The sequence below is a fragment of the Crinia signifera genome, chromosome 2 (assembly GCF_055691185.1).
Source record: "Crinia signifera chromosome 2, ASM5569118v1, whole genome shotgun sequence".
Classification (NCBI taxonomy): domain Eukaryota; kingdom Metazoa; phylum Chordata; class Amphibia; order Anura; family Myobatrachidae; genus Crinia; species Crinia signifera.
Window position 1 is genome coordinate 311,805,065 of NC_139218.1, and position 26,708 is coordinate 311,831,772.

Here is a 26,708-nt window from a genome sequence, read left to right on the forward strand (position 1 = left end):
ACAGCCGCGTTCCACTGAGCTGGTTATGACGGCTCCGTCCCCGATGACGTCTGGTCTTATGTGGGACAACGTGTCCGCCAAGGCAAGGAGAGTGCAAGAGGAATCCTCGAGATGATTTGCACACACAAGGGTGGAGACAAACACACTGTGAATGCAACAATGCACAGATATGGCATATAAAATCTAACGTTACAGTGCAGGTGCAACAATGCACAGGGATGGTATAAAAGACAATGTAAATGCAAAGACTGCAGGGAATTTCCCTGACTTATCTTGGAGAATGACAGGACACAGACTAAGTGCAGGGACACTGCTAACAGGCTCAGGAACCAGCAGGCAGGCAGGAAGGGAACCAGGAACACACCACAGTATGAAAGCCAGGCAGGGTCTGGACGCTCAGCAGGAGTGCTAGCTTGGGTTCACTGGGCTGTAGTAGGATACCATAGGAGCTCAGACCAAACAGATTTGCACACAGCACTAGGAACTATCAGCTATGACTGGCAGGTTACTACAGGTTAGGATGCCTTAAGAAGGCCTCAGGTAATCAGGGCAGCTGTGCACCATCCAACCCAGCAGGACTAATGAGGTCAGACTTGAGCATAAATTATCCACAGAGGACTGGGCTGAACTGGCACAGATTCACCACCGGAGGCCACCAGAGAGTCAGTTACCAACATAGACTGAAATTAACCCATGACAGACAAGACAGATAGGAGTAAATGATGACTCCTAACACACACATATGATTTAGGTTTTGAATCTGTGGAATTTTTTTCGTACCTTGGCATATCTAGATCCCAAATCAATTATTGACTATCTGGTTGTTTCAGTCCCTCCTCATATACAAAGTTCCTTTTCTTGTATATAACATTGAACTACATATTTAACAATTTTAATAATACAGAATGCACAGAGGTAGATAGAGCTTATTGGTGAAAAAACATGGAGGCCACTGATTTATTAGTTAAAGTCATTCAGATTCTTTATTTACCAGGCAGCAGGAATTGGTGGGACAGGTGTCCGGGTACTGGCCCCGCCTCTAATGTTGGATGAGTGAAATGTTTGGAAGGCAATCTGCTCCTATATTTGTGCGTTATGTGGTAATCCTTGTTCCACAAAATATGAGCTGCACCACAGATTTGTTTTGGAGTCCTGTTTATTTAATGTAACAAGAAAATTAGTACATTAATGATTTTGGGTAACAGAAACTATGCACCATACATTGTTGATTTCATTATTTGGTACTTATGTATTATCTGGGCTCCCATGTTAAATGCACCCCATTTTTTCAAACCTCTACTATCCAACTACGCATGGAGTTGATTTTATATAGCGTGGCGAGCGCAGCGAACCCCACGAGGGGATGCGGTCTCATAAGAAAAACGGGAGCCCAGATATTACATAAGTACCAATCATTTTTATGAGCATATTGGGGCATACGAGTCCATTACATTTTTACCAAGCTTTATGTGGAAGTGAATTGGGGAATGAGAATGCAGTTGCACGTTCACGATCATGGAGCACCCAGATCTCTGCCCATCAATTATCCTAAAATGTGTTATTAAAGGGTTTACTTGAATGAGATCTGAGGCTTATGTCAGAAATTCATTTGGTGCATGCACACATGGAGGAACAGCAGGGGAAGTCATTCCCATTTGCAGAAAAGGTACTGATTCTCTGGGACAGCTGATTTTTGCAACTAGCTTCTCTATGAGTTGAGATTAAAAAAAAAAAGTATGTAGTTGTGTACTTGGACAAACCATGTTGCATTGCAAGGAGAGCAAATACTTTTTTTTGTCTGTCTGCTTTTTCATGTAGCCCACACATGCTGTTTAGTGTTATGTTTACACTGCAAATTAGATACGTTTGACCATGCTCTCTCACGTCTAAATCTCTCTGCACATGTTACATCTGCTTAACCTGCTATGTAAATGGGAGGGGATTCAGATCTTTTCGCTATGCCCACCACCCTACGGAACGTCCCCCCTTCCCCGGTGCCCAAATCCACTCCCTTCCCCATCCACTTGCATGCTGCTGCACAGAGGAAATATCATTTGATGGTCCAGCCCTCCATTGAGCGAATGGCCCAGCAAGTCGTCCCTAACCAATTTGATGCCCTAGGCAAGATTTTGGCTGGTGCCCCCTAGTCCTGCCACAAGTTTTGCCTCTGACCCACCATCCCTCTACCAGCACATCACCCATCATCAGAGATCACAGCAGCAGCCAATAACACTGATAATCCAACACCATATCACTACTTATTCACATTCACACAGTATTGCTCCTTATTCACATTATACCACACTGTACTGCTACGTATTTACATTACACCAAAGCTTATCGGTCCTTGTTCATAATAAACTGCACCATATTGCTTTGTATTTACATGATACCACACTGTATTGATCCTTATTCACATTACATAATGCTATAGTTCTCCTTTATAAATGTTGCATCACACAGAAGTAGCACTCCTTACAGACATCATTTTTTTCAGAACATATTTTGCATAGCCGCTTATCCTGGGTTGCTTTCACTGGCTCTGCGGTGGTAAAGCTCTTCATGTTAACTACTGACGCCAACCCTCCAGTGAATCTATACTTTACAGTGTTGGCCCTCCACCGAGCATGCTGTGTGTGGCCAGCAGAGGCTAGCTAGGGAGAGAGAGCAACAACGGCGCTGACTTGAAGGGTGAGGTTTAGGCACTGATAGGGGGGGGGGGGGGGTGGGGGGCTTAGGGTTAGGCTACGGCAAAGGAAAGGTTAACTTGTGGGGAGAGGGGTTAGGTTTAGGTTCTAGGGTGGGGGGGTTAGGTTTAGGCAGCAGGGTGCGGGGGTTAGGTTAAGCAGTTATGGTCAGGCTGCTGCAACAGAGGTTTAGGGTGAACTGGGGGAGGGTAAATATACTTTCCTGCCCCTGTTGTGCCCGGCACACCGCTAACATAGGGTGCGTCTAGTACTTCGACGCTATAGCGTCTAAGTACAGCGCTGGTAAAGCTGCGTTATCAGTGTAGCTGCCTTACTTGTGTAGTTTCACGGCGTCAGCTTGAACTATTTCTCTGTGGAACTACAAGTGCCACAATGACCTGTCAGCGTAGTGACTCCGTGGTAACTCAGTGCTGACAGGTTGCTTCGTTATCAGCGTAGCTGCCTTACTTGTGTAGTTTCACGGCGCCAGCTTGAACTACGTTGTCAGCATAGTGACACAGCGGCAGCCAAGCGCTGACAGGTCATTGTGGCACTTGTAGTTCCACAGAGAAATAGACAACCCGGCCCACTGCTTACAAAGGGGGCGTCTAAAGTAGACACCCCGGCAAACCACTAACAAAGGGGGCATCTGAATTTTGCGTCTACCACTTAGACGCTATAACGTCTATGTACAGCGCCGGCAAACTGCTCATTTAGACGCTTTAGCGCCTAAATTTAGATGCTCCGCAAACCGCTAACAAGGGTGCATCTAAATTCAGACCCTTACAGTGTCTAAATTTTAGTAGAGTATAGGGGTGCAGCATTATCCCAAAAAATACACAGGCCAAATTTTTTTTAAAAACACTAGTAAACCTGTCGACAATGACACTTGTTTATTCCACTATCCACGCCAGGCCGAAGCGTGGTGAGCGCAGTGAGCCCCGCGAGGGGACGCGTTACGCATCCTACCGACCTTTAAATACCCCCACTATCCATGTCGGCGTGGAGTTGGTTTTATAAAGTGTGGCGAGCCCGAAGCGTAACGAGCGGATGCGGGTAATTACACATGTATTCCGCGTCCCCTCGCAGGCTCGCTGCGCACGCCACGCTTGTGCAGCCGAAGTCTACGCAGTTGCCTCTGCAGCATCACCTTTCTCTGCCTGGGGGAGCAGGGTCAGCGCGTGCAGAATGCGCTGGAAGGGGTCTTCAGCACCAAGTGTCTTCCTCCAGATGAACTCCTGCAGGTAGGAGTCCAGATGATGGCGCGCAGTCCCCCTTTGGCGCTTATTGCGCCACTTGCAGGATCCCCACAGTCTTTCTATATTCTGTAAACACCGCTCTCCGGATCCATGAAGTGGTAGCGGTGGTTCACCCTGGTGTGCTGGTACCCAGCCTGCTCCAGCTGGTCTGTCCTGTAGGCCCTCCAGCAGTCCGAATAAATCGTCGTCCCCGGTTGCACGTGCCTCTCGATGGCAGCCATTAGGGTGCTGGCATCACGCCTCTCGACTGCCGTCAAAAAGCACTCTCCGTTCTCCCTGGAGATGCCCCCGAAGATCCACTGCTGGGGCAGCATGTGGCCAACGTTACTCTTATGTTTGACGAATAGACTTTCGTCGACTTTGACAATGGTGCCTGGGCCGCCAATTTGCCGCTGAGGCTACGACAGGAGGTCAACGGTGCAGGTCTCCCGCATTAAACTGTTGTACTGTATAGTAGTGGCGTGGGAGACGGAGAGATGTCTCTGACAAAAGCGGACGCTAGTCAGCTCCTCAGCCCAGCAGAAGACAAAGCGTATGAGGGTAACAAAGGTGAGATGACACCCTCTAAACCACTGCAGAGCAATCAGACCTTTTTTCCACAGCTGCGGATATGGCAGCGCCACATCCGCTCCCTGATGCTGAGCCTCATAGGGTGCCCATTGGGGCAGGTCTGTGTGTCAGGCAGGAAATTGTGGCCCTGAAGAAATGCCACCACCTCCTCCTCAGTCTGGGGCAGATTAAATAGTGTCAGATTCTCAGCAGCCATGACTCCAATACGTGTGCCTCTCAGAGACTATAACAGCTGACTGACTACCTTAACTGCGTACCTCTCAATCTACCAGCTGACTGTACGCAGCAGCTGACTAACTACGCTAATGGCATACCGCTCATTCTACCAGCTGACCGACTTAGGCGCGAGAACAAGAAGCTGTTTCTGACAGGGACGCTATTTCTGACTACGCTAGAACTAGACGCTGTTTCTGACTACGCTAGAACTTGACGCTGTTTCTGACTACACTAGTCGCGGGTACACACACTATGCCGATTTTGACAGAGACGCTTACGCTGACTACGTACTGCCTACGCTTACTACACTATGCTACTTCTGACTGACTATGCTGGTCGCGCGGAACACACTACACTGCCTCGGGAACACGAGGCCTATTATGAGAAGGAGGCTACGTTAAGTACGTAACTGCCGCTGTGAAACTAAACAAGTACCTTATAATCATTTACTGCACACAGTATTGTACAACAATTTGCAAATTGAGTAAGTGAATATGAAATGCGCATATACTTAACTTATACTGTTATAATTCGACCATTTAGATAAAGGAGAAATGATACGCCCTTAAAAAAACACAAACTCATGTTAGTGTATCAGTTTGATTTCTCCTTTTATTTTTGTCTTTTGATTGTGCCCATCAAAGGGAATGTGGGCAGTAATAATATGCAGCACTTCAAAGGGCTTCATGTTATCAATTTTCACAACACTTAAAATACAGTTTGATAGCGCCTTTATATATTTAATGATGTCATGTGGGTCCATGAATTCATTCTTTCAGTCATATCTGTGCCCTTGAAGTTCAGTCAATATGCTGTTTTGAAATATGAAGGTTGACATTTAATGGTTTGTGATTTTTAGGCACATTCCGAAATCGCACCATATCGCACTTTTTACATTTGCATTTTTGCCTGAATTCGCATATTTAATGAGATGCAAATTCACGCCAAAAAAGTGCAATATGGTGCGATTTTTACTCATGAAAATGTGCGATTTCCGGAAACGGCCTTTTGTTGCAAAAAATAAATAAATCGATTCCTATTAAATGTCACCCGAAATGTCATTCTTGCATTCTAGTGCTTAAAGCACAATTACTGGACATCTATATTCTACCCATTTTCCAATAATGTACAAGTCATAAAAATGTCATACTGTACCTTCCTTTGTACTATTTTACATTTCTGAACAGAACAGAACACTACACATTGCAAAAGCAATGCACTCACAGAAAATGTTTTTATGCTGCTGATCTAATATTGTCACCCCCTAATAAACAATGCCACATGATAATATTTTCTGGCAGACAGGACCCTAAACTGCTGTACATAATACCAGAAGTATGACAGCCTCTATTGCACTCTGGGAATTTCTCATGGTCTCAAAGGAAAAATATACCAAGAAAGCAGCATTTTATGTACAAAAATCTGACAGGGCACTATCTTAGGAATACTAGGATGCTCCTCAGTGAACTATGCAGCAGTTAATCTACCCTTACAAAATGCCTCTACAGTGTGATATAGGGATAGCAACCTGATGCTTTACTATAAGTGCTAGAAGTTTTGTTTTAAAAGAAGAGTGACCACAATATAAGAATCATATATAAGTAAAAGCAACTCTATTTTCTGTTCCAGATTTAACTCTGGTGTTGTACTAGCAGACAGCCCATTAGGAAAAGAAAAGTAATGCAAAATGGAATTGTACATAATGTTGGACATAGGACATGTAGGGGGAAATTTACTAAAGAAAATTTGTAAAAAAATAGGTGTATTTGTATCCAGAAATACACTTATTTTTGACATTTACTATCCCGAAAATACGTCAATTCGTAGTCGTATTTATGTGCTATCAATACGAATACGAATTGCCGTATTTTTGGGATAGTAAATGTCAAAAATAAGTGTATTTCTGGATACAAATACACCGATTTTATACAAATTTCCTTTAGTAAATTTCCCCCGTATTGTTTAACAAACCAAGCATGTCAAGGATAAGGACTGACACTTTTGTGCAGGCGTCGGATTCGGGACTAAAAGTGGCCAAGGAAAATGTCATAAGTGGCCTGATGTGGGCGTCACCGAAAAAAACAATGGGCAGAGCCACTATGCAGCATGGCCCTCCTGTGATATAGTAGAAATAAATGGTGCCCGCAAGCCCCTTTACCACTGTGTGATTTTGGCCATCTTTTCTTACATTTTTGACTGTATGTAGGCCAAAATGTAGGGCGTGGGGTAGTTGATTTGCCACATAATTGTTCCAATTCACATTACACCACACATTTTGCCAGGTACAGCCCCTTAGACACACTATGCTAGGATTATGCACACCGTAATGCCAATTATACATTGTCACACATGGCAGTGCCCATTACATATTATACCACACACCGTAATGCCTATTACATATTATGCCACCCAGCGCAATGCCTATTACTTATTATATAACAAACCGTAATGCCTACTACATATTATACAATACACCATGATGCCTATGACATATTATGCCACACATGGTAATGCCTATTACATAATCTTCAACACCTTGTATCCCACTTACATATTATACCACACACCATTATACCTAATACATATTATGCCACAACACTGCTGCTTACCTACACACTTGTTGCCAGGAGTTACATCTCTTTGCCTGAGGGTTGCATGCTCCTTGCCATGGGTTTCATGCTCCTTGCCTTGGGGATTACATGCTTGTTGCCAGGAAGAGTTACATGCTCATTGCCAGGGGAGTTACACGCTCTTTGCCTGAGAGTTACATGCTCCTTGCCATGGGTTTAATTTTCCTTGCCATGGGGATTACATGCTTGTTACCAGGGGGAGTTACATGCTTATTGCCCAGTGGGGATTACATGCTCATTGCCCAGGGGAAATTACATGCTTGTTGCCAGTGTGAGTTACATGCTCCTTGCCTAGGGGGAGTTACATTCTTGTTGCAAAGGATTACATATCTTTGCAGTAAAGGTGAGTATCACAAGGATACAGACGGGGGTCGGTCCTCACTACCAGCGCTCACACAAACGTATCTACCACACCTCCCTTAGGGTTTAGTGGTGATCCTCTTCTCCAAATTAGGGATTTCAAGGGTCAATAACCTTGGACCATTTTCACACTTCAGATCCTCATAAACTCCATCCCACGATGGACATCCCACATAGGAAAAGAAGGAGAAGAATTTTGAGCAATACCACTTTTATTTTTGCACATAGTTAAAACAAATCAATGATAAAAAGCAAATCCAGGCGAGAGGAGAAGGGGTAGAATTTACCAGAATTGATGGAGAACCAGGTAAAAGGCTCTCTAATGGGCATAAGCGGTGACAGATGTTAACCCGGGTAATCACAGCATCAGTCCAAAGAGAGATAACTCCTTCTCCAAATCCCCCAGTCCAAAGGTACAGCCGCTCCAACGCGTTTCGGACACCAATGTGTCCTTTCTCAAGGAGTATGGCTGTATGTCTCAGTTCATCTTATTTATAGGGGAATCTAATCCAAAGAAAGCCAATCACTGGAGCCAGCCCGTGATCCCGGCACTGACTTCCGGTATCGGCCGTCGACTTCCGGTTGCGGTATCATGTGGATGTAAACATGCCCCACTTCCGGATCGGACGGTAACTTCCGGTTGCGGCATCACGTGGTCATGCCCCACTTCCAGATTCGGCCACGTCATGCCACACTTCCTGTGGCAGACGTGTGATCCATATCTCTAGAAGAAGCTTGTATTCGTTTCTATAGTGACCTTTACTTCCGGTCAGACGAAGTGCTCTTATTTTGCATGTTCTTTCTTTGATCAGTTTTATTTCTGGAAGTCGGGTAAATTGGCCAACTCGGTTCTATTTGAGGTGGGGTTGTACCCTTGTGAACATCACTACAATTGTAAAATACATACATTAGAACAAAGATAAATACATCGATAAAAAATTACATCCATAAAAACATATTAATAAAATGCTTGATCAATGCTGATGGAATGTAAAATACATGAAACACTCAAATGTACAAAGAGATAAAAATACCTAAAAAAACATTTATAAAAACCACTTTACTTCAAAGTCGGCATTAAGACCTTTTGGTTTTAGGGTGTCAAATTTATAGATTTGTCTCATCTCTTCTCTGGCAAGACATGTCCCTATATTCTTATTCCTAGGACCAGTCTGTGCAATCTTAATACCAAAAAACCTTATAATACCAGATATAGAAGATTTATGCACCATTTTAAAATGTTGGGAAAGGGAATGGGATTCTAACCCTTTCTTAATATTATTAAGGTGTTCACAAAGTCGGACTTTAAAAGGGCGTGAGGTTCTCCCAATATAAAACTTGTGACAGGAACATTCAATGCCGTATACTATGTTCCTAGTATTACAGGTAATAAAATCACTTAATGTATATTTTATGCCGTTTATGGTTACATCAGAAGTCTTACTGGTTCCATTGCTTCCAACCTCTCTACATGCTTTGCATATTCCACACCTATGGAATCCCTTGGTAAGTATTCTACCTGGACGTTTCACTGTAGGGAGAGAGCTACGGACCACCTTATTTTTAATACTAGGTGCCCTTCTATAAATAAAATTAGGACGGAGAGGTAGATTTTCGCACACGATGGGGTCGTGTTTTAAAATGTCCCAATTTTTCTTGAAAGAATGTTCAATGCTTTTGTACTGTGCACTGTAACCTGTTATGAAGGACATCTTAAAGTCTTTTTTTTCTGGGTGTTTTCAGAGGCCTTCGTTCCCAATAGTTCATCCCTCTCAACTAATCTGACATCTAGGACTATTGAGTTGATCTTTGTGGGATCATACCCACTGGAGATGAATTTTCTTGCCATTGCATCAGCCTGTTCAATAAATGTTTCTTTCTTTGTACAATTTTGTCTTATACGCTTGAGTTGCCCCCCCGGGATGGCATCCAGCCAGTTGTGATGGTGACAACTGGTCTTGTGGATATAGGAATGGGTATCTGTGGGCTTGGAGAATGTTTTAGTTTCCCATTTGTTTTCTCCCTTCTCAATGGTTATATCCAAAAAGTCCACCGATAACTGGCTTTTGTTAAAAGTCAATTCTATGTTGCAGTCATTATTATTAAAAAATGTGCAAAAAACATCGAGATCTTCCTCATTTCCCCTCCAGAAAAATAAAATGTCGTCGATAACGCACCCAGGACACCAGGCTCGTCCCGAACCCCGACCAACACCAAACATGGGCCTGCTCCCACTTACCCATGAAGATGTTGGCATAGCTCGGGGCGAACCTGGTGCCCATGGCGGTCCCCACCTTCTGGATATAAAAACCTGATTCGAAAGTAAAATAATTGTTGTCAAGAATGAACTCCACCCCTTCCGATAAAAACTCTTGTAGGTCAGGTTCTAAAGTGCTATTTCTGAGATAGTATTTTACTGACTGAATTCCAATTTGATGATTTATAATTGTATACAGGGACTTTACGTCCGCTGTAACTACCCACATGTTTTCTTCACACTGTATGGTGGTTAAAATATTTAAAAGATCTTTTGTATCTTTCAGGTGTGATTTATTACTTAAAACAAGGGGCTGAAGATAATAATCTATATATTCCAATAAGTTTGAGGTAATGGAATTCGTTCCAGAGATGATAGGTCTCCCCGGGGGGTGGGTCAGACTCTTATGGATCTTGGGTAGAAGATATATCACAGGAATGGTGGGTTCTTCGTTTAGTAAAAATTTAGCCTCAGACTCCTTCAAGGTTCCTTTTTCCTTATATTTGGTAAGTAATGAGGATAGTTCTTTATATATCCTCTCTGTGGGGTCTGTACTTATTTTTTGATAGGTGTTGGTGTCTCCTATTTGGCTTAAGACTTCTTTTATGTACCATTCTCTTTCTAAAATAACGATTCCCCCCCCCCCTTGTCCGCTGGCTTAATTACGATTTCATTATTGTCTTTTAGTGCCTTTAGTGCGTTCCTTTCTTTCATGGTCAAATTATAGTTGACCCCTCGGACATTAATTTTCTTGATATCCTCCTGGACCAACTGAGAAAAAGTTTCTATATAATTGCCCTTAATATATGCAGGATAAAAAAGAGATTTAGGTTTGAATCAATCAATTACTGTATCGGTCATAGTCTCCTCCGGTTCTTTTTGCAGAAAAAACTTTTTTATACACAAGTTTGCGGATGAACTTGTGGACGTCCACAAACGTATCAAACTTGTTTATGTTTGAAGTGGGGGCATATTTCAATCCTTTATTGAGAACTGATAATTCACAAGGGGTTAGGACATATGAGCTCAAATTAAAGATTTTTACTTGTCCTGTTTCTGAGCCATTTGTCTTACCCTTTGACTATTTAACTCTAATATGTTTTCTCTTTTTAGTCTTTTTGTTTTTGATGCTACGTTTGTGAATGCCAGCTCTTTTGCCTCTTTTTGTTGGCCCTTTCGGTACGCTTACCGATTTATTCTTGTTTGATCTGAACTTCCCCTAAAAAATGTACCCTATTAAGGTCTCTTCTTAGGGGAAGATACCTATTGCGTGTAGATAGAGGAGGGTAACGATTGGTACTAGAATGATCTTTTTCCTCATGGTCCCTTCGATTATTGGATCGTGGTGTTTCATGATGGTTCCTGTACCTCTCTCTATCCCTCACATCCCTTTCACTTTCTCGATCATTTTCCTGATAGGGTCTCCTGTCCGATCTCTCCTCTCTTCTGTATCTCTTTTGTCTCCCTGTTATTTGGGTTCTCCAATTATCATTATCAGTCCTGTATTCCCTCCATTGGTTCGACCTATACCTAGTTTCCCTTTGAGGGCTTATGTAACGTCTGGGTGTAATTTCTCTACGATAATGCCTATCCTTTTTGATATAAGGTTTTTTAAGGTCTTTTGGGATGTTCCGAATAGGAGATTCAGGTTTTTCTCCTGTTTCTTTGGACTCTCTTACGTCTCTTAGAAATTTACTCACTTTACTATCAATGAGGTTATTCTCTATTTTACGTACTTTCCCTATGGTTTTTGTTTCCGCATCCTTAAATTCTTGATTATCAATAAAGGGTTGTACAAGATCTTTTGATTTATTGATTTCTGTTTCTAATTTCTTTAACTCGCTTTTACGTTCAATAATAATCAATTCCATTAACCTGAAGGAATCTTTGCCTGAGGGTTACATCCTCCTTGCCATGAGTTTCATGCTCATTGCCCAGGGGTAGTAACATACTAATTGCCAGGGGGAGTTACACGCTCATTGCCAGGGGGATCTATGTGCTCATTGCCCAGTGGGGATTACATGCTTGATGCCCAGGGGAAGGTACATGCTCATTACCAGTGTGAGTTACATGCTCATTGCCCAAGGGGAGTTACATGCTCATTGCCCAGGGGTAATTACATGCTCATTGCCCAGGGGGAGTTACCTGCTCATTGCCCAGGGGAATTACATGCTCATTGCCCGGGTGTGTGCACTGTGCACCAGCGCTCCTAGTATCCACACTTCTGGGTAGCGATAAGCTCTCTGCACTCCCCTGTCAGATGCTAGAGGTGAAGGAGGGGCGCAGAGTCTCTGTATGTGAACAGAGAATTTGAGCCCCTGAGGTGCTTCCCAGCTTCTATTAACTTTGCCTCAAAATAAAAAAAATCCCACCTTTTTTTGGTTTCATGCCATCACATGGCTTTTTTTTTTTTATCACGGACAAGAATTGCAGCCACAGGAAGCTGACATAAGAAAACAACATAATCAACATCCTCCCCCTCTTCATCATTATTATTAATATCCTAAATAATGTGGGCAACCCTAGACCCTCCTTACTGTGAGCACACAGTTTGGTCGTCAGCTTTAAGCTGGGATACAACAGGAGTTGATTTTGGTCTGATTTTGTGAAATGTCTGATTTTACCACAAAAGTTGCACATTTTGCAAAGTTGGACATTGTAATTGTATCTGAGTTTATGAAAAGTTGGATGTTTTTAGCTCTGAATAAAAGTGGCCTATTAAAAGTCAGATACAGACGTTTTGCTCATGATAAACATACAACTTGGCTGATGTAATTGAGTATAGAAAGTCAGACACAGAACAGCTTTATAAAGTCAGACATAATTAGAGCATCCTATCTTATCTTATTAAGACGCTCATTAATCGAGTGAGCGCCCACACATTGCAATAGTGTGGCACTTATGGATTCAGCCGATTGGCATCAAAATACGTGCTACTTTACTAGGTGCCCCTTTCAGTAAAAATGAATGGTACATTATTATAAGATTGTATATTAGTGATTATAAGATTGAATCAAACTAAGAACAGGGTTAATATACCCCTATATCAATCTATTCTAACACTATAACACTCTTAATATTTATGAGATAACTGTTGTGGGTTTCGCTCCTGGTGAAGGAATAAGTGAAACCTTGATGCAGTACATTGAATGTATGAATACATCACATTGCCACATGGTAGTAACTGTAACGACTTTGTAGCTAGCCTATAATATCCATTGTGAATAATCTGAGTACATACATGTGCAGGAAACAAAGAATAAGATGCAGGGTGTATTAACATCTTTAATAAAATTATTAACAGTAAGAACTGGAGTCCCGCCATGATCTATTTACTCATGTTTCTTGTATAATGTTATCTTGTCTGTTTTTCATATTTGGCAGTTACTTTTAGATTAAGAATTAATGAAAGTTATTTTTTAATATAATACATAGTGCACCGCATCTGGACATTCTGGGGCAGATGTATTAAGCCTGGTGAAGAGATAAACTGGAGATAAAGTGGAAGGAGATAACGCACCAGCCAATCAGATCCCAACTGTCATATTTCAAACACAGCTGATTGGCTGGTGCGTTATCTCTTCCATGTTATCTCCACTTTAACTCCAGTTTATCTCTTCTCCAGGCTTAATACATCTGCCCCTCTGTCTCTCTTCAGTGTTCTAGTTCAAATATTGGGTCCAATTCAGGATCACTCTCACCAGATCTGGCAGCATGTATAAGGCAGCATGTATAAGGCAGCATGTATAATGCAGCATGAGAAGGTGCCAAAGGGGACCCCACTCTCACCATATCTGGCTGCATGTTTAAGGCAGCATGATGGGAACCCCACACTCACCACATCTGGCTGCATGTATAAGTAAACATTAAGGGGTGCCAGAAGGGACCCCACTATCATCACATCTGGCTGCATGTGTAAGCCAGCATGGGGAGGTGCCAGATGGGAACCCACTCTCACCACATTTGGCTGCATGTACAATATACAGTAAGCCAGCATGAGGGGGTGCCAGAATGGACCATGCAGCACAATGTCAGTAAATATCCATCCAATGTTAATAGTAATGATCTCCTTTTCTCAAAGCGAGGGTTACAAATGTCCTCTCGTACTGTATGTGAAAGGCATTAGCAACTTGGACTACAATTTAGTAGATGGTTGTGTAACATTTTTTAGGGTTTGTCAGCAATTGTAAAGCACATATAAACCTATTGGGGATAATTCCAGCTAGCTGACACCATGCAGTTTCGGGTTCATCACAGACACTAGATGGTAAAAATTGACTTTTGCCTTGGTGGGGGGGGGATGTATGTATACATCATATACATAGGATAGATACTAAATCGCTTGTAGGATGTAAGGTTATAAGTACTTGCACTGTATGGAATTTTGTGCTACACTTATGTTATAGCCATTTCTGAATGAGGTATCTCCAAAGTTCTATCAATGTGTCAAGAAGCAGGAATGGGATAATATTCTCTCTCTCAATATATCATTATCACTTGTCATTTTCATCCTAACAATATACAGTACATATTACAAGCACAAACTTTTCCTTGAATGCGCTCACAGTTTTAAGTCTGCAAACTTTTCACGCTTCAGTTAGGAGTCACAGTTATTTTGGAGCCAAATGCAACTTAATTGTTGGCATTATTGCTTTCTCAAGAAAAACGTCTTCCATAAATATTAACACAATGCAAGGAAGGTGATAAGTGGAACACTGAACAAAACTGATAAGAATAGCACCATAGAATTTGGTTGTCTGATTAGAATTGACAAGCAAGTGGAGCATGGACTCAGAGCACAGATTAATACTAGAAAGACGCAATGTGTATTCTCTCCCTTTGCTGGCAGAATCACTGATTCTCTGGATGTTATTTTTTTTGTAGTTATAAATGCAGTTGTGCTGTAATAATTTCCATGGATGTGCCGCTCTCCAAGACTGGCTCAGTATTTCATTATGCATTCCACACTGAAAAATATTTATTTCACAAAATATTTTGCAGTGCTATGGAACTAACTAAATAATGAAAATGGCCTTTTGTCCATGCGTTTCCCTTTATGAAAGAACCAAACTCCCCCCCCCCACCGCCACCACTACCACTCTTTTATGCTGTGTCTGCAGTGCTAGATATTCAAGACATCAAAAGGGATTTAAACTATGAAGCATCAAAAATATGCCGCTTCGATTTTCTGCTTTATAGCTATTTAGTATGTGGTGTAATTTGTTTCCCCCGTTCCACAGCAATTTATTTGAAAAAAATCAAAACAATCATACAATTTTGCTTTACTGTGTATGTAGTATATGGAAATCCCTTCTGACTGAATCCTTGCAGTGAAATGATGCAAGAAAGATTTTACAGTTGGAGATGAGCACCTTATGTGTTGGATTCCATAATGGAACAGGGAGGAGATGCCACACCTCTTGTGTCGGCAATGCAAGACTGTACCTCCTGTTGTGCTTCAGGAACTGCTAGGCAGTGGCTCACAGATATACAAGTGTTGCATATCAAATTAATTAGCACAGTGTCACTAGTATTTACAGATTTGTCCATGTGTTAATGGACCACGCTTTCTGTGAAATGGGCATTATTGGGTGGTAACTAGGCAGTGACCATGGAGTCATATGGAGCTCCACTGTGCCATGTGAGTATCATGGGAGTGTTGCTGGTGTGTAACTCCACTTTCTTGTAGTGGTAGATATTGGTCCAAATGTTTTTTTTAAAGGGGCAATCATATACAAGGCATGGTTTGCCTTGTAAATGATTGCCTCTTTAAAAAACCTCTGAGTTCGTCTGGCATCCCTCACAGCCGCCAAACCCAAGGGTTATTTTTTATTTGGCCCCGGGGGTCTGTTTCAGCCAGATATTTTAAAGCCAACATGGGCTGGTATAATTACAGATACTATGGGTGACAGCTGTGGCTGTAAGAACAGTGGGTGGGATAGATTTTCATATGACGTTGCACACATTTTAACAAACATGCTGCCATGGCCATATGGAAAGGTTTCAATAGCCCACTATGGGACTATGTAAAAACCGGACCCGGACTAAACCTCGGACCGCCGGACAGGACATCAAAATCTGCAGTCCGGAGCTTGTAGAGTCTGGTCCGGGGGGGTGTCCTGTCCGTGGGGTGTCTTGTCCGGGGGGGGGGTCCTGTGATAGCTATCCCCAGGGACATGGTGGTGGGGAGATTACAGCCTCCCTGTGTGCTCCGGACCGTCCGGTTTTTGGTACATGCCCGGACCATACAGGGAGGCTTTATACTACCCCTCCTCCTCTACCTGGTTTTCAGGCAGCCCCCCCGGACAGGACACCCCCGGACAGGACACCCCCTGGACCGGAGGCTACAAGCTACAAAATGCAGAGTTTGATGTCTGGTCCGGCGGTCCGGGGGTATTGTCCTGGTCCTTTTTTCACCAATACCCGCCCACTACTGCCATCACAAATACCAATTACCTTCACACCTGAATACTTCTCTAGCAGGCACTGCTCTGTGTGAGGCAGCGCATCCAGCCCTTGATATCCTCTGGTATCAGGGGCTGCCTAACACTGCGAACGGGACAGGATCCCTACCACTCACTTTTCTATTTTATTCCTCCAGCGTCTCCCTTCTCCTCTCTCACCCCCATCTGCTCACCCAATGACAGGGGTAGCAGAAGGAGCGGTGGTGTAAGTACATCCAGCATTTACACTACATTATTGGGTAATTATGTAATATCTGGGCTCCCATTTTTCTTATGAGACCGCACCTGCTCGCCACGCTTCGGGCACAGTGGCTCGCTGCGCACACTATATAAAATCAACTCAATGCGTAGTTGGATAGTAGGGGTATGAAAAAATGGGTGCATTTAACATGGGAGCCCAGGTAATACATAAGTACCCATTATTGTGATCAGTGATGTGCTTATCTGTATTGTGGGATAACTTGATGTTATTTTTGCATGGTGCAGCAGAACACATAGTTCATGCTGTGGAGCATTAACTATGGCTAACATAGCATTGTAAGAAGTCGTAAGTCATATTCTTTTGTGATTAAATATAATTCTTCTATTTTTGCTACCACTAATATCAATTACCTGTCAGCACCATCAAACACGCTCCTAAAATATTGAGTGTATAAAATATGATCATTTGTTTGTGCACCACGGAGATATTATTGTTGTAATGTCTTTATTCTTTTAATAATTCCTATTTAAGGATGTTGCTTTGACATTTCTTTCTCTTTTAAAAAAAATACATTTAAAAGTTATGTCTTAATATAATAACGTATGTAATACATCAAAAGTGTTCCACCCCAAAAAAATTAATTTGGTTGCAGCAGCAGCCAAACCACTCCTGTATCAGTATGTGTAATCTCTATTGAGGCTTAAGGGGTGTACACATGGTGTGATTTTGGCAGACAATTTTGACTAGACAAAATCACCTACAAGTTTAGCCAAAATCACCTGCTAAGTCAGTATCGATTTGTAAAATAGACTGTACAAGCAAGGCAATTTTGACCAGATCACAGACTATCATAGGGAACATAAATCAAATCGACAAAATCGCCAGTGCGTATAGTCATAATTGCTTATTCAAAATCGTCCGCTATCAACCAATAATTTTTGGTTGACTGGAAGATCTATGGCCCAGAAGAAAGACGTTGAGTGAGCCAGCTATCTGTATACTCCCTATACCTTATATTTATTTCATGGGTAATTTCCAAGTTATTTCCCAGAAACCCTTAGTCTACAGAACTCACCATTAAAGGGGGATCATTTCAAATATCATGGGGCATTAGCAAGTACTTACCAATCTATACAGTGTCTCCTGGGATTTAGGTCACCTACTTCTCTTGTCTATTTCCATGATCAGCGTTGAAATCCAGATCTGTATCCTCTTTTTTCAATCTCCCATTGAGCTGTCACTGTCTGGGAAAGGATAAGCTATAGCTGGGTGCAGACCAAAGAGAACATTTTAAGTTCATACTGTATAACTGTATTTTCCAAGAAAGTAGAGCCATGAGACACACGTTGACATATATAGAGGAATACAGCAATGAAGCTCTCAGACAATTTGAAAGTTAATGATGATGTTACCCAATAAAACTCTTCAGCCCAACAGTTTCAGCATCATGTTCAATGGATAAATATGAATAAATGGGCCCACCTGTGTTAATGGAAAAACTTACAGCTACAGAATTCCAACATACATCTAATTAGATCAAAGGCTCATCCAAAAAAGCACAAAACAGCTCTGGTAAACTCAACAGACGTGAAAAATAAGGTGCATGAAATAAAAATTGATAATGTTGATAACATCCCAAACCAGAATAGCTCACCCATCCATTAATATGTGTATCATAAGTGTACAATCAGAATATGTACATGGTTAAAAATATCCACATAAAAAAATTCAGACTCAATTCAGTACAGTATGTTGTGGCTAACGAGATAATGCCGCCGGGTACAGCCGCTAATTGTTTTGTGCTGGATGCTATTTTTGGTGAAGCGATGTCTGTCAAGCAGAAATCTGTTTTTTTTTGTTCCTTAGCACAAATATCTTCTATCTCCTATCATTACTTAAAATATATAAAACATTTACCCATTCTCACAGTCACCTTATTAGCTCTGGGATTAGGTCACTCACAGTTTAACGTATTTGTCTGTTTATGTTGAATATGCTGTCTCTAAAATCTCACATTAGAGACACCACACACTTTCTTAATATGGTTTGGAAAATACCATGGCAAAAAGGTTAATTCATCATAAATAATCAGGGCTGTTTCTAGGCCCGGGTCAGCTGTCCAACCTCATGGGGTGCTGAACACTTAAGTGTCACTCACTAGCACAGCCATCTTTTACACTTTACAGACTACCAGAAGGCTTCTGCGCACCTGAGAGGACCGCTGTGGAAACCACTCTGGTGGAGAGAGGAGACACACACTGGAATATGGATGCCGATAGTGCAGAGAGGGATACTCCCACCACCCTTAACAGCACAAATTAGACACAAAGGTTCTGCTAAGGACCTGGCCTCCGCTTAAAGGGGTGTGGTCTCACAGGGATGCCATGGCCACTAGTCACGGCCCAGTTTCTTATCACTATGGGGACATGGTAAGTGCTCAGTGTGCTGCTGGCCATGACCCCTGACCATCTGTCTCCATGAATTGATATTGTGTGCATACGCACAGCATCTATTCACCATTGCAGCGAGTAGTAGTAGTAGTAGTAGTACGTTTATTTATAGGGCGCCGCAAAGTGTCCGCAGCGCCGTACATAGCAAACAAAAAAAAATGACGAGGTAACGTACAGGGTGTGTTGAAAAATACAGTATAAATGGGGGTATAGCTGGTAGAACTAAAATCAGCATCAGTTCAGAAGTAGGTGTCAAAATTGTCAAGGAGACTAAAGATGAAGTAGAGGAAGGGAAGAACAGGACAGGAGCACAGGTGAGGTAAAGAGGTAGGGTGAGTACGTGAGGAAGGAGGGCCCTACTCATAAGAGTTAACATACTAAAAATAGGTGGGTGGACGAACGAAAAACAATAGGATAAGTAGGAACGGAGGGGAACGGAGGCAGGATAAGAGGATCAAAAGAGGTTAGGAGGAGGGATAGGCTAGTCGAAAAAAGTGGGTTTTGAGGGAGCGCTTGAAGGAGGTAAGGGAATCAGAAAGCCTGATGGGTGGCGGGAGGTTGTTCCAGTGCAGGGGGGCAGCGCGAGAGAAGTCTTGGACACGGGAGTGGGAGGAGGTGATTAGGTGAGAGGTCAGTCGGCGGTCAGCGATGGAGCGAAGAGGACGGGAGGGAGTGTGGATAGAGATCAGTGAAGAGAGGTAAGGAGCGGTGGAGGAGGAGAGAGCTTTGTAGGTGGTGGTGAGGAGTTTAAAGAGAACTCGGAAAGGAATGGGGAGCCAGTGAAGAGATAGACAGAGGGGGGAGGCGGAGGTAGAGCGGCGGGAGAGGAAGATGAGCCTAGCAGCAGCGTTAAGAATGGATTGGAGAGGTGCGAGGCGGGTGAGAGGTAGCCCGGAGAGAAGGATGTTGCAGTAGTCAAGGCGGGAGATGACAAGAGAGTGAATGAGAATTTTGGTCGCGTCAGTGGAGAGGAATGGTCTGATGCGTGAGATGTTGCGTAGGTGAAAGCGGCAAGACTGTGAGAGAGAACGAATGTGGGGGGTGAAAGAGAGGGAGGAGTCAATGATGACACCAAGGCAGCGCGTTTGGTCGGTGGAGGTGATCTCGGTTTCACCAATACTGATGGAGATAGTGGGAGAAGAGGGGATGTTCGGGGGATGGAAGATTAGAAGTTCAGTTTTAGCCATGTTTAGCTTCAGGAAGCGTTGGGTCATCCAGGCTGAGATGGCTGTGAGGCATTCAGAGACCTTGGACAGGAGTGATGGGGATAGATCGGGGGAAGAGAGATAGATTAGGGTATCATCAGCATAAAGGTGGTAATGAAAACCATAGGAGCTGATGAGAGTGCCCAGAGAGGTGGTGTAGAGAGAGAAGAGGAGAGGGCCAAGGACAGACCCTTGGGGAACACCGACTGGCTGCGGGGTAGTAGGAGAGGAGGAGCTCGGAGTGGAGACGGAGAAGGAGCGATCGGAGAGGTATGAGGTGAACCAGGAGAATACCGTGCCAGTGATGCCAAAGGAGCGGAGTGTGTTGAGCAGGAGAGGGTGGTCAACAGTGTCAAAGGCAGCTGACAGATCAAGCTGGATGAGGATAGAGAAGAGGCCTTTGGATTTAGCCGATATTAGATCGTTAGTGACTTTGGTCAGGGCAGTTTCAGTGGAATGTAAAGGGCGGAACCCGGATTGGAGGGGGTCGAGAATGGAGTTAGCAGTAAGGTGGTTTAGGAGACGATTATAGGTCAGACGTTCTAGGAGTTTGGAGGCAAAAGGGAGGAGGGAGATGGGCCTGTAGTTGGATGGGGAGTTGGGGTCCAGATTTGTTTTTTTGAGAATTGGGGAGACAAGAGCGTGTTTGAAGGAGGAAGGGAAGATCCCAGAGGATAGGGAAAGATTAAACAGGTGAGCCAGGTGAGAGCAGACTGACGGACTGAGACGACGGATAATATTGGAGGGGATAGGATCAAGCGGGCAGGTGGAGGGAGAAGCGGATTGAAGGATAGAGTGGACTTCAGCAGCAGTGGTGGGGTAAAATGAGGACAGGGGTTGGAAGGAGGGGAGTGGGGATGTAGGAGGGGAGGAGGGAGAGGGTGGGGTCATGGCAGCAGTGATGGCAGTCCTGAGAGAGGAGATTTTGGTTGAAAAGTAGGTAGCAAAATCAGCGGCTACGATGGAGGACGGAAGAGCTGGAGGAGGGGGGGAGAGCAAGGAGTTGAAGGTGGCGAAGAGCCTGCGGGGATTGGATGATTGGGAAAGGATGAGGGACTTAAAGTAGGATTCCTTGGCCAGAGCAAGGGCAGAGCTGAAGGAGGAAAGAATGAATTTGAAATGGAGATAATCCGCGAGGGAGCGTGATTTCTTCCAGAAGCGCTCAGCAGTGCGAGAGCACTTTTTAAGGAATCGGGTGATAGGCGAGTGCCACGGTTGGGGGTTGGAGCATCGAAGGGGGATAGAGGATGGAGGGCAGGCAGAGTCCAATGTCGAAGATAGGGTGTCATTATAGAAGGAGGCGGCGAGGTTCGGGCAGGACATGGTGGTGATTGGGGCGAGAAGAGGACACAGCGTGTTAGAGAAGGCAGCAAGATCAAGTGTGTTGACGTTATGCCGTGAGACAATGCGCTTGGGAGGGGGAGTGGGAGAGGGGGAAGCAGTGAGGGAGAAGGAGATGAGGTGATGGTCAGAAAGAGGAAAAGCCGAGATAGTGTAGTCAGTAAGGGAACAAGAGCGAGAGAAGACGAGATCGAGGGAGTGTCCTTGGATGTGGGTGGGAGAGGTAGTCCACTGAGATAGGCCAAGAGAGGAGCAGAGAGAGAGGAGTTTGGAGGTGCCAGGATCAGCGGGTTTATCCAAGGGGATGTTAAAGTCACCAAGAATGACAGATGGCAGGTCAGAGGAGAGGAAGTGTGGGAGCCAGGCGGCGAAGTTGTCAAGAAATTGGGAGATAGGGCCAGGGGGGCGGTAGATTGCAGCAACACGGAGGTGGTAGGGGTAGTATAGACGGATAGAGTGAGACTCAAAGGAGGAGAAAAGGAGAGAGGGTTCAGGGTGAATGACACTGTGGGTGCATGAGGCTGAGAGGAGAAAACCCACACCGCCACCTTGGCGACCATCCGGCCTGGGAGTGTGAGAGAAAGAGAGGCCACCGTGGGAGAGAGCAGCCGGAGAGACAGAATCAGAGGTGGAGAGCCAGGTCTCGGTGATAGCAAGGAGGTGGAATGCTCTAGAGATGAATAGGTCATGGATGGCAGGGAGTTTGTTGCAGATGGATCTGGCGTTCCATAGTGCACAGGAAAGAGGGGGGGTGGGTTGTGTATTTATGTGGATAAGGTTTTTGGGATTGCAGAAGCGAGGGGGGGTCGTTGGGAGGGTGGGGGTGCGGGGGCGAGTGGTCAGGATAGGTATGGGATGGGAGGGGGGAGGAGCAGTTGGAGAAAGTGAAGTTGAGAGATTAACAGCCATGAGGAACCGAAGGTGAGAGGGTAGGTTAGTGAAATCAGACAGAGGGATTTGGGAGGACAGACAGCGTCTGTAGTAGATTTGGTAGAAAACAGAGTGAGAGAGAAGGTAACAGGCAAGGAACTACTGTCAGAGAGGAGACAAGTGGGTAAAATCAGGTTGATTGAGTAATCCAATTAAGTATGAAACAGCAACAAGTGAGAGGATGAAGGGAACAGAGAAGGTCAGAAGTGAGGCAAATGTGAGCAGGCGTGAAGAGGGAACCAGAGTGCAATAAATGTGTGGCAAAGATAAGAGAAGATAATAGTGAATGAGTAAAATGAAATACAATGTTGGAGAAAATATAGATAAAAATGAATTAAATGTCAAAATTGAGCAACAGGTTGCAATACGATAGAAAGAAGATGAATATAATACAATAAAATAGAAGATGAAAATTTAGACTGTGTTCAAACTCACCTTTTTCAGTGTTCTAACTCACCTGCTTCAGTTTCCAACTCACTTAAGTAATCAAGCTTCACTTTAGTCAGAAAGCTTCCCTCTCAATGAGCCAGCTCAAAATGAGCTCTGCCCCTCCTTATATAGTATGTCAGTCAGCTGTTACACTCAGCTCCTCCCCCTAATTTCTCTTAACACCTAGATTTAACTCCTCCTCCTAGTATCAGTTCACACCTAGTAACAATACACTATACAGATACAGGCACAACCAAAATCACACTCAGATTTCTCCCTCAAAATTACAGTCTCTATATAGAAAGACAGATAAAGAATACAAGACAGAATGCAAGATAACTCACCTGCTTCAGTTTCCAACTCACTTAAGTAATCAAGCTTCACTTTAGTCAGAAAGCTTCCCTCTCAATGAGTGACAGGGGAACTCCCAACTGCCCCCCACCAAGTGACACTGCTAACCCGTGACTTCCAATTCTGATGCATATTTCTAGTCTGATCCATGCAGAGACAGTGTCGTATGTGAGCTGTGGCCGCCGAGCAGAATCTTGCTGAGGTTGGAACCTGGTGATTTGACATCTATATACGCATCTCTGTTTATTGCTATGTATTCAAGCTTTTTTACTTAGTAAAGATCTGTTTTATACTTTACTTATGGTGCGCTTCTCCGTTCTATTTTCGCATATATATATATATATATATATATATATATGTATAGAGATTGGCTGGAACTCCTCCTCCAAAGAACAATAGTACCCCTGGTGCCCCTCCACAGCAGCAAAAGAGCAAGCGTGTTAGATATGGGACAGAGACGGATGGCACTCAGCGGGATTTGCGTCGGAAATAAACAGACCACACTTTGGGTTAACTTCTGCCAACATTTCAAATCTAATTGGATAGATTTTGGATAGGGACGAAAAATCTATCCAATTAGATTTGAAACGTTGGCAGAAGTTAACCCAAAGTGTGGTCTGTTTATTTCCGACGCAAATCCCGCTGAGTGCCATCCGTCTCTGTCCCATATATATATATATATATATATATATATATATATATATATATATATATATATATATATATATATATATATATATATATATAGGGTTACCACACCATCCCTTTAAACCAGTAAACACATTAGTGTAGTAGTGTCCATGTAACATTTTACTGTTGCTGAGACAGTCATATTGTGGCACTAGCGCTGTGGTCATACTAACCCTCACAGTGCAGGTGACTGTAGCATTCTAGGAGGTTACCTTAGCCTGCACAAAGGGTACGTCATGCAGGGAAAATCTAATAACATATTCAGATGACAAATTGTTTGGTTTCTTAGCCTGTTTCCCGACTCAGCACTTTCCTTTCACTGCTCTTAGACAGGCTGTAAAGCATGGCTTGTGAACATCTGCACTGGTGCAGTTGTCAGTAAAGTGGAAGTAATTAAGTATTATTAGTGTGCATAAAAATAACGTGTATGAACCAAGCACAATATGCTGTGTTTGATCTTTTAATGGAAAGCTATATGTAAACATTACCGTCCTAAAATATACATTTGAGGCTAGTTTACATCCTGCAATGTTTTCTGAAACATAAAAATTATACTGTATATACAGCACAACATCATTGGGGCCTATTTATCATTGGGCAGCATGATAAGTGATTATTAATACATAGAACGCTTTGAGGGAAATCCAGGGCACCTGGAGCATACCCATATAGAGACAATGCTAGGGGCCATATATGGTATATTGTAGTTGATAGTGGCTGTGACTGTCACATCTCTGTAACATGCAACCTTCATTGCAGAGTGTGTCGTGGAAAGGGACGTGGTTTAGAAGGGATGCCCTATATATAATTAATTTTACCCACCCCCACCTTATAAAATATATTTGATGATAAACCCCCCTCCCCCAAGCTTTTATAAACTTACCTCTATGGGAAGCATAGACAGCTTCCTGCAAAACCTTTGACTCCCAGTCTATGCAGCTCCAGTGCCGAGCATGCTGGCATCTTGTCCACAGGAGGTGTATCAGTACATGCTGCTGCTGGGAATCTGCTGTCTGTGGGGAAACCTACAGAAGCTCTGCATGGTGATGGTGATGGGGCGGCACTTGTGTCATCACATTGCTGCTGAGAGACAACCTGTGCCATGCAGGAAGTGTGTGGGCAGGCCGGGGTTTGGGAGGAACTCTATATGGAGGGTAGCGCCACAGCTAGCATCTGCTCACAAGCATGAGCAGAGTCGCCGCTGCCATTGTGTGCATCACTGTTAGCGGCCGGGTCTAATGGGTGGTGTGGTAAACCCCATTCGCCTATGATTTACACCTGCTGGGAAACATCAAATCATGTCATTTAGGGCCTTATTCTGGTTGGTGCGGTCCGTTCCGAATTCTATCGTACAGCGTTTTTTAGCTACCTGCGCATGCGCAAGCAACGCACTCGTTCTCAGCAATACGTCTACAAATGTCCACCGAACTCCCTCGGGAAATATGGGCGTAATATAGGCGTCATGTGGGCGTGTATAAGGGCGCGGTTTCAAAGTGGGTGAAACTGGGCGTTAATCTGGGCGTACACGTGGGAGTGTACAAACAGTGGTAGGCGTGCATTCGGACCGGACACCGAGCGCAAGCGAACCAACGCGGCAGAAATCTTCAGTGAAAACAAGCAGCTTTCACTTCTCGGAGAGCACTGGTTCATGCACTAGGCATTCGGATCCAGAGGCGTAGCTAGGGTGGAGCCGGCGGAGCACATGCTCCAGGCGCAGACATGTCACCTGGCGCCAGAGCACTGCCGCCGGCTCCCCTGCCCTGCCCTAGACACAATAAACATTGGAGACACGCACATCTCCCTACTGACCACCACATATACGGCGTCTGAGCAGCCTCCAGCAATCAGTCCGGAGCCGCGTAGTGAAGTCCGACGCCCGGTGACGTCATCACCAGGCGCGCGCCGGACAGCCGGACAGACTGAGCGGCGTGTGAGTAAGCTCCGGTGAAGACCTCACCACGACCGCTGCCTGCCGGAGAAAGCGCACAGCACAGTGGCAATAGACGGCGGGGGACCAACACAAAAGTGGGGGACCTCTGCACCACTGTGGTAGCATCGCCGGGACTCTTCCAGGTACCTTTAGGGGGCGTGCACTGTAGGGAGTCGGGAGGCCAGCTCCCTGCAACACGACCCCCTCATCCACAGAGACTGCATTAACTTGCTTTACTTTGCATGGACACTCTGCATCCATTTCTGTATATTTTAGCCCCCTTAGTCATTGTGCACCATTTACTGTACTTAGATTAAAGTATTCACATAATCTATTCTGCACTGTCTATTCATTATTATAGGAATCAACAGGAGCGCTGTTTCATTCATTCATATAGAGACAGCACACAGTGCTCCAATCCGTTGGTACGGATTCAGTATTGAATCCCGGCGGTCGGGATCCCGGCGTTCAGAATCCCGACGCCGGAATCCCGACAGCCGAAATGCCGACAAGGGGGGGGACGTGGATCGCCCCCCCTTGCGGGCTTGCTGCGCTTTCCCTCCAGGAGGGAGAATGTGTCGGCATTTCGGCGGTCGGGATTCAGGCGTCGGTATTCTGAACGCCGGGATCCCGACCGCCGGGATCGTAACTGCATCCCGTTGGTACATAGGAAGGTTTATTATCATAATAGGTACATCATATTGGTACCCCCACATCCACTTATGGAAGGTTAAGGG

General features: G+C 44.1%; 1 long non-coding RNA gene across 1 annotated transcript in view; it reads right to left on the reverse strand.

Moving 5' to 3' along the window:
* Positions 1-7,951: 7,951 nt before the first annotated feature.
* LOC146059088 (uncharacterized) overlaps positions 7,952-26,708 on the reverse strand; it is a 102,633-nt gene continuing 83,876 nt past the window's right edge. The window contains exons 2-3 of the long non-coding RNA XR_014470147.1: positions 17,771-17,910; positions 7,952-8,608 (exon numbers count right to left, since the gene is read on the reverse strand). This is a non-coding gene — a long non-coding RNA (uncharacterized LOC146059088). The remainder of the gene's footprint in view (positions 8,609-17,770; positions 17,911-26,708) is intronic.